Raw genomic sequence first — 10,072 nt, forward strand, 5'->3', positions numbered from 1 at the left:
GATCAGTAATGCAATAATTAGTAATTTTACAATCAAGCATACACACTTTCTATGACTCTAAAGTCCAAAGTCTTTACAGACAGATTTTTTATGCTATTTTCAGCATCAGCATCTCTTTTCTGACATCTCATTCAACTTCTTTGTTACTATACACCTCTTTGATTGTATGTCAGACAATAATAGATCCACATTCTTTAAATAAAACACAGCACTGTTTCACATCTGAAAAGCTGACAAAAAAATTCACTCTCACAGTAAAGCACATTGTAGAGTTTTTTCTCGGGCACTTTGGTGCATTTATCACATCAGAATCAACATTTGTACAGCAGTTAGTGGATAACCTACAAAAGCTTTTCACTTGCTAAAATATATAGTTCATTCCTTAAAAGTAAGTATTTATGTCAATTAAACTGTCACAGCCATCAAAAAGAAAAGTCATTTCTCCACTGAGTATGAACAAGGTACCCAAATAGCTTAGTCATGTTTTTATGACAGTCTAATCTGAAGTGTTTTTGAATGAAAAAAAAAAAAAAAAAAGTGAAAACTAGAGTAAAGTTACACATTACTGTTGTTAGTAGGGTAGCTGAATACATGACACAGAATACATTTGTTTCATATTTTCACTTCATAGGCTCTTTGCCATTTTACAGAAATTTGTTTGCAGCATTATGCAAAAAAAAAAAAAAAAAAAAAAAACGTACACTTTAATCAATTATAGACAAAAAGCTTAAGTATCAGCGTTTGGGTAGAGTTGTGCACAGCTGTAAACAATAAATTACTCTAATGGTACATATATATTACTGTACTGTATGTACATCAACATACTAAATAACTCCTGTGCATCAAGGAAGCAGAAAGGAAGTTATCTCCTCGAGTAGGGAAACCACACTCTGAGGGCTCTGATGTGATCTCATCTCATTCTGCATCCATGGCTGCAAGCAGAGACCTTTGAGTATGTGAATGCTGGTCATACACCTTCCATCTCCAGGCAGAGTAAAACTCCTCTTTTGTATTTAGTGGAAGCTGAGGGTCAGCTGAGAGCAGTTGTTCAATTTAGGAGACATTCCAGGAAATTATTATAAAGAAATGTTTCAAATCTGCTTGACAGATTTTGATAACTTGTTTAACTCTTTTGTATGCAAAAAGAGTCAAGCAATGAAATGAGGCCTGACTATTGTGTTGTAAGCATAGTTAATTTAGACTAATATGACTAAAGGAAATGATAATGTCATAACATAGCAGAGCATCGCATAAAAGCAAATGCTACATGTCCAATAGCATTCACAATTCAATCAATGCAGTGAGAAATGCTTCTCTGATGTGTGCAAATGACTAATTCTTGTGGAGTTTGAACTAGTAGTTACAAGAATGTAAACTTTGATGTGACAAACGCATCAAAGCGACTAAGAAAAACAGTAATAATGAAACCAGAATAAAAAAAAGTTAAAAGGTGAACGTGAAGAATTATTGAACATTATTGAATATGTTTCTGTAGTGTGACATGAGGTAACAGAATATTTGTAACAAGCTGCAACAGGAAAATATGGGCAGTGATCATTTCTGGAAAGGACCTCATTTCACTATTTTTGAGCTTGTGTGACCTTTTATTAAACATATGTTACCTCACACAGTCAAAAAATTACTTTGGAGCCAGAAAAGTTATTGAGAATTTATTGAGAAGTTGTTTTTTTTTTTTTTTTTTTTTTTTTTTTTTATAAAGGATCAATACAGTTCTCAAAATTCAAAGATTGTGAACATGTTGGGAGATCCCCTCTTGCCTTTTTTTTTTTTTTTTTTGTGAGTTGTTCGGGATGCTCAGTTTTTTTATACAGTCCAAAAACATGTTTGATAGAATTGGCTCCCCAGTAGCCATTTACATGGAAAAGTGGGATGGATGGATGGATGGATGATTTCAAAATTACTGTTGGTCTCAGACATGTGGCATAAAGAATCAACACTTCATATATAAGCCTGGGCTTTGAGTACAGCAACAGGAGTTCTCTTCTGTCTAGACTACATCACCATGGTAACAAACAGCCATCACTGATGAAGTTTATGAACAGGTCAACATGTCTTATAGCAGTGAGGTTAAGTTTGATGATGATTTGTTTGAAGTTTTTGAGTGGGAGAAGTTCTTTATCTGAAACACATTTTTATATTAAACTGCTCTCTTTTTTATATTTACGTTAGCCCCCCCCGTTTGAATTCAGTTTACCTTTATTCATATGGTTTCAACATACTTAAACACGGTCCTAGTTCTAACTTTCTAATATGTTCTTTCTCTCTCTCTCTCTCTCTCTCTCTCTTTTTACACTCATCCTTCCGGGCTTGGTTTGGTTCCAGCAACAGTGTAACCGATTACTTTTTTTGGACTCTAGATCTGCTTAGGCCCTTTGGACATTTCAGACTGACTTTCTGAATTACATAAAAAAATGATTAATTTTTTCATTTTTTTTTCTTGTTCAGAGCAATACCTCTGTTACAATAGCTGACATTTGTAGTGTGTGGGGCACGTGTAGACATAAATCTATGGCATCTTATCATGACACTGCTTATAATTTACATGGAAAATGCTCTTTAAGTCTGACAGGAAAGTGCTGGGGAATTGAGTGGTGCTCATTTCAGCTCATTCTTCTTATCCCACCTTCAGCTTTGGTTGGTAGAGTAAACAAATGGCATAAAGCTGAGTGGAAGTCATAGAGATAAATTCTCAACCTGTGCTTTGCAGAGGATTGAGTCCTGGAAGAACGGACAAGTTAAGGCTTGTGAAGTGACCCGGTCCACATTACCCCTGTCACTATCTGTATTTCCCAGCTTGGCCTGATAGATCCATGGCCCTCTGCTGACAGAGATAATACAAAGGCTGAGAGAATGACTTTTATTTGTGACAGCATTGGGATAAGCAGAGAGGAGTGAAGAAAGCAGAGATTGGGGGGGAAAGTGCATGACTCAGCAAAAGCTGTCATACTATTAAAATGGAATTTACAGCTGTTTTCAGGCAAATCTGTAAGTTGCATGGCTGCAGGGAAGAGATGGTTGGACATTTGGAGGACATTACACATTGACACACCAGTTCTTGAGCCTACTGAATCATTCATTACACCTACCACTACTTAAGCTGTCTAAGCTGTGATGAGTTTGGCACAGTCTTGTCCACAGTTAATTTCTCAAAGATGAACTATCTGTAGTGTTTTCCAAGCCTGCTGTTGAATTCTCCTGTCATTAAAGATGTCCAAATACCCAGCTTTGCTGTAAAACCATCGCTAAAGTGCGTATGCTCCGATATGACATTTAAATGTGTGATGATGAATAATCCAGATCATAATTTATCACTGCTGCTTAGATGTTTATGATTTTTGTATGGAGTCATAAAAACAAGCATAGTTCGGATGAGGGTTGAATTAATCAAGGAATTTTATGTTGTTCCTCTGCTACCTGCAGAAAAATAAAGCACCCATTATTCCCTGTTAAAGTTCTTTTATTTGTTCACTTATTTTTCCCTTTTTTCTTTTTTTTCTTTTTTTTTTGCAAAAGCTTAAATAAGACTGGATCTCTGCAGAGTTCAAGGCATGACCTGAGATGAATTACTCCAGCATTATATCACTTTGCAATAGGGAGCATTTGTTACTGTAGAAAGGAGAATTTACAAGCACCTAAAGCAGCAAATGTAAAGGAAGGGAAATGCATGTGAGCCGAAGGGTTCACACAAAATCGAGTCTTCTCAGTGTGTGTGCACCAGTATAGATAAAAGGTATGAGTCCTGGTCTATCCCTCTTCAGTTAAAGATTGCCAATCAGTAAAAAGACTGAGAGACAAAACAACCATTTACATTAACAAGTACTGCCTGTCTTTGCTCCCTAGTTAGCCAAAACATCCATGTTTTTGGAGGGAGGAACCCCATTACCATTCAAGTGTCAGGAGCAACAAGCAAACTAAACAACAATCCAGAAACTCAACAGAGACTAACTAAGAACCTTCTTGTTCTTCCTTTCCTGCTCTTTGCTGTTGAAAATCTGGACCTGTCTATTACACTTTGGACTTGAACTCATTATCATTTTAATTCTGACCTAGAAATTGTATAAAGAAATAAAAAAGAGCTGTTGTGTGAAATGATCCTTGTTAGCAACTGAAAAATCTAACCTTTTGTGCCATTTTGTTTAAAATTTCTTGGTTGAAATCAGACTGGGATTAATTATCATCTAATGCAGCAAATCGATGACACTATTATGAAAGTGAAAGACAGACTGGAATGTGTATCAGAACAAAGTCTGTGTTCTGTCAGGAAACTCAGAGAAATAAAATGTAATTGGCCAATAGTTTCACAGTGGTTGCATACCGAAGCACAATTAAATACATCCACAATTCTATAAAACCCCATGGGAAAGGGCTACAATCACAAATTTGGTGTCAAAGTCCACATTCTAACTAACAGAGCTTATAATTTATGTGTGCGTAGATATGTGTGTACTGCAGCAATTTGAACAAATCACATTGCCAGACACCCACATACTACCCATAGGCTGCAGCCCAGAGACATCCCATCCAATAAAATAAGGGGAGACATGGGGAATACTAGCAGAAGGTGGTATGTGCAGAGAAAGTGACTAACTTAGTCTTCTTAGGATACATATACATGCATATACATCCAGATACATAGCTTCGCTTTTCTTAAATTACAGTGTAAGAAGACACATGCTATGGTCATGAAAAGATGTTAATCTGTTTCAGAAGGGTCAAATTATTGACATCTGTTACGCCACCGCACCCCCCCCCCCCCCCCCCCCCCCCCCCCTTTTCACTACTTTACAAACACAAATCCAGAAAGCTCAGTAATCACAAATTCACCATCTAACGTTTACACCATCCAATTCAACACTAATCACAATCTCAGAACAAAGCCACCCTTGGCGCACTGGTGTTACCCAACCACACAGCCGATATGAGATATGACGTTCATGAACGAATCGATTCTTTTGAACAACTCTTTTAAATGAACGATGGGAACCGATTCACAGCTGTGAGCTGTTCATTTGTGAGCCATTCTTTTTATATACAGATTTTTGACACTGCCTTCATTAAATCACACTTTATTTGTAAAGCACTTTTCATGCCATAGACAACACAAAGTTCTTTATATGATTAAAAACATAAGAATAAAAACATTCAATGAAATCTTTCACACAGTCACATCCACCCCCCTTTTAGCTTAAAATGACAGAATGAATAAATAAATGAATAAATAAGAAGTAGTACAGTTGAGTAAAATGAAAATAAAATAAATAACATTTGTGACATCATAGAAGTCTGATGTCCAACATGCTCCTTTCATGTGAAGCATCTATGGGCAGAGGGTATTGTTTGGAAAGAAATACTGTGAGTTCTATCCTTTATCCTTTTTTATCTATATTTTTCCTATATTTTTTTAATCTTCTATACTAGATTTCATATAGGTACATATTTTGATTGTTTGTCATTCTTATATATTGTGAAATTTTGTAAGATATTGTGAGAACGAGCCAGTCTTTTGAATGGCTCTTTGAAAGGAACGGCTCCTCAAGATCCGGCTCCCTTCAAAGAGCCATAAATCCAATCTCTAACAGGTTGTCTTTGCCCGGCTTTTATGGGCAATGAGTCCATCTGGGCGGTCTTTCCGGGGATGAGTGGGAGCATCATCGTCCAATCCAGATATCGGAAGGAGGGAACCTGGAGTGAATCAGCAGCCAATCCTTGAAGTGCTGCAGCACAGCAGTTCTGCAAACTCTGGACAGGAGGCATAGGCCTGGGGCCAGAAAACATCTAAAGAGGTGTTCTTTAGAGGGTGCCTCACAGAAAAACTGCCAAAGGTCAATTGTTCTTCTTTAGGAAAACCACTTATGAATGAGGCTAAATGGTAACAGTAGGCTTCAATTTGCGAGAATAATCACTGGAATCTGGAGCAATGAAAGAAGATAATGTGATCTGATGAGTTCAGATTTACCCTTTACCAGAGTGAAGAGAGCATCACGGTAACAAGAGAGGCAGAAGTGATGCACCTATCATACCTGGTGGCTACTGTACAAGGCTCTGGGGCTGGTCTGTGACCTGGGGTTGGTGTAGTTGGTCAGGTCTACTATTATTATGTGTCCAAAGAATGAGGTCAGCTGACTAGCTTAATTTACTGAATGACCAGGCGATTCCATCAGTGGATTTTTTTCTCCTCTGATGGCACAAACATATTCTGAAATGTCAATGCCAGGATTCATGGGGCTCAAATTGCGAAAGAGTGGTTCAGGGAACATGAGACCTCATTTTCACAGATGGATTGGCCACCAAAGTGCAGACCTGAACCCCACTGAGAATATTTGGGATGTGCTGGAGAAGGCTTTGCACAGCAGTCGGACTATCCCATCATCCCTGCAAAATAGTGCAGAAAAATAAATGCAGGTCTGTACTGTGATTTAAGTAAAAGGTGGTCCAAAGAAGTATTAGTGTGTGGCTTTTTGTTTGATGAGTGGTGTATACGTTGTTTTACCCAGTTATTCCAATGTAAGGTCTTGGGGGGCTGGAGCTGATTCTAGCTGCCACTAGGAGAGAGGCAGGATAAACCCTGGATAGCTAGCCAGTCTGCTGCAGGGCCAACACAGTGAGTATTAAAGTGAACGGTTAACCCAATATTGAGTTAATTGTTCAGATATGAGATATTTTATATTTTATATTTTAGGGGTAGACTTAATTAAAGAATAATCTAATTAATTACAGGCTTTGTAATTAATTTTGATTAATCATATTTTAATCCCATACAGTACAACGTAGTTAAGTTGGCAAGACTGATTTAGCTGAGCTCTGAGGTGTCTATCAATTTAAATCAGTTTACCAGAAACTGTACACTGACAAAGATTTTGCTTGTTAGGCACCTCTGTGTGTGTATATATATATATATATATATATATATATATATATATATATTCATACAGAGGTGCTGGATTTTTTTTGTTTATTAGTGTTATTATTTTATTCTCTTTAAAACTGCAGATTTGCATGGCTATGGATTTCTAAAGAATTGGGTTTACAGTTGGCTGTGATTGCTCCATCACGTACGTTTGGTCTGTTGGTCAAACGGGACTGTCCTATTTCCTGAAACAATAGCCATTTGTCCATTTGTTTGTCTGTTTATAAGTACACTGAAGAAAATCTTGATCTCTGGGTGTAATTGGAGTATCTACATGTTACTGCAAGTTTTTACAGTGTAAAACTGTCATAAATTAAAGAGACTGTGGTATACAAGGATGTATTTTAGACCTATAGAAGATGCTTCTTTTTCAATTTTTAACTTTAACCAATTACTTCTGTGTTGTAATTTGGTCAAACCAATTTGAAAGGGAATAAAATGTTTAAGTAAACCACTGTTGCATCATGAACATGGATCAGATTGCTGAAGCTGTATGGGTGAATGCCCTACACATAATTATGCCATTCACCTCCCCTCCTTTTTTATTAAAGACTTTGCGGGTCGAGGAAACAGATGACAGTGACCTTTGTACTGAAGTAGAAACTATTATATAAATTACATATTTTTACTCCTGTTACTTGCAGGTTTGTACATTAAAAAATGCCAATTGCATTTAAATCATGAGTATCTTATGCATTTGGTTATTTCAGCTGGAGGACTTGCTGAAAGAAACAGGAAATGACTGATGTGAATCAATACCTGTACACAGCAACTTTAAGAAGGTATCAAAGTTTTGTTTTTTGTTTTTTTTTTTTCTTTTTTTCTGTAGACTTTTTTTTTTCTAACTTAATTACACCTTTTTAATCTTATGGGTATAATGACCCATCTAACATTCACTGCTAAAGTTGTTTTATGGAACTGAAAAGAATTAACCTAAATCCTGAAGTTGCAGGTCAAACATCTATGCGCAGAGGTTTATTGTATAGAAACTTAAAATCTAAAAAAAAAAGATTCAGCTCATAAATTTTCAGGTTTCTTGCCATTAGAGATCTCTTTTCACTCTGTCACTTTGGTTTGAAATTGTCACCTGTAATTTAAAATATTGATTACAATCATGTATTTTAAAAGTAAGCAATCGGTCAACAGAAAACTATAGATCAAATAATGGAATGCCAAAATAAAATCAATAAACTGATTCAGACAGATGAACTGTTTTTAAATTTTATCTTGAGAAAATATTTTTAAAAAGCATATTAATCAGCCTTAAAACAATAAAAGGTCATTGCTAAAACCATGCCATTGCACCAATTTTATGACCCACTGTCATATAAACATAATTAATTTGCTGCATAATTATGCTCTGGCTTGTTCTCAAGGCAAATTTTCACCCATTAACATTTATTTATAGTTTGAATGTCTGTCAGGGTTTTTGCAGAATATTTACTGAAAAATAGAGCTGTCGCCAATCCCTGGCATTGTTGTTTTATCCCCACTGCAGACAAGGGATTTAGGGGCCCCTTAGAAACAGTGATTGACAGCCATGTTAAATTACAGAGTGCTACCAGAAGAGGCCTCTTCCCTCGTGGTTTGACTGGCTGTAATTTTCCCTGAATCCATTGCAAGCATTCCCCTGTTCCAGAGCCCTAATGTAATAGTCTTAAAACACCCTTGTGCTTTTGGTGCTTAACAAAAACTAAAGGCTGCTAATGCCAAGTTAATTAATAGCATTCTAGCTGCTTTGGGCCTCAGAAAAACAATTCCAACGAGGAAATATTCTTATGCACGTTTTGAAAATAATGGTTTAATGTCAACAGGACACTCACGTTTAGGGCCTTTAGTTGTTTTAACAGAGCCGTGGATGCCCTGTTAATTTTGGAAAGTTTATGAGTCCCAACATACGCTCATATCTGAACAGAAGATTGTAATTTTCACTCAGAATGCAAATACCTCAAAAAAATCATCTGACTAAAAAAAAATGGAAAATATCATACTTCTCGAAAATTATAATTACTCTTCTTTTTTTAAATCCTAATTCCATCCAAATCATAAAAACATTTGAGTTGTCTATATCCTAATATCTACATATCTATCTCTGTCATACATGCATTACATAACATGCATACACACATACACAGATATATTATTACAATATTGTTTATAAGTTTTAATTAGCAGTTGTAGATAGGAGTACATGTCTCATGTAATCTTGACTAAGGACACAGTGAATTAGCATTATAGCATGGAAATATATGCTTTAGCCTTTGATAAAGGCCCTTAACCCTCAGTTGTTTTCCAGGTTATCTAACTGTAATCACAAGTGCAAACATTCTTTTAATTAAACCTTAAAATCTGAAATAAAATAACAAATCCAATTTCAACGCAAACAATATAAATTCTATTTTATTGATGACAATTCATTTTTTTATTTCAAATTTTGTTTCATTTCTTGTTGTCATATCACCATATTTTTCAGTACAACAGCAACAACAGCAGGGATTTTACTTAATATTTATTTATTTATTTTTAACTATATAAGGCTGTAAAAACGAGCATACCATGCATTATCTCCAAAACAGTTCCACAATTTTTACCACTGTTGATCATCTTACTTTACTTGTGGTCAAACTGGTCCTAAAGCTGTCCCTGGTGGTTACTCTGGTATTGCAGCTTGCAAGAGTTAATCTCTGAGGACATGCACAAATGATGCTTCATACAAATACACAATATGCAAGGCAGCCATGATAATCATGCATGTGCGTAATTAAAACTATATTTATATTTAATTTAGATTTTGTCTTGTACTTTTCCTGATAATTCCAGAGGAGTTTTATTTTTTCGACATCCAAGTTGTGCAGACCTGGACACAGAGGACTGAACTTTCCAATGTAAAAAAAAAAAAAAAAAAAAAAAAAAAAAGACAAACCTTGAATTCAAGTATGTCGATGATGAACCATCTGGGAAGTAGAGCTGAAGCTAAATAGAGACAAAGCAGGAAAAAGTTTCAACCATCTCTCACCTTGATTGTAATGTGGTTTGTAAGTTCACAGGCAGATAAAATGAATGAACTTGGAGTGCTGATGAGGGCACAGCAGATATATCAGCAATGCAGCATGTGTCTCCCCCATGGATGCAGGAACATATTTT

Source organism: Melanotaenia boesemani, chromosome 14 (assembly GCF_017639745.1).
Source record: "Melanotaenia boesemani isolate fMelBoe1 chromosome 14, fMelBoe1.pri, whole genome shotgun sequence".
Taxonomy (NCBI): domain Eukaryota; kingdom Metazoa; phylum Chordata; class Actinopteri; order Atheriniformes; family Melanotaeniidae; genus Melanotaenia; species Melanotaenia boesemani.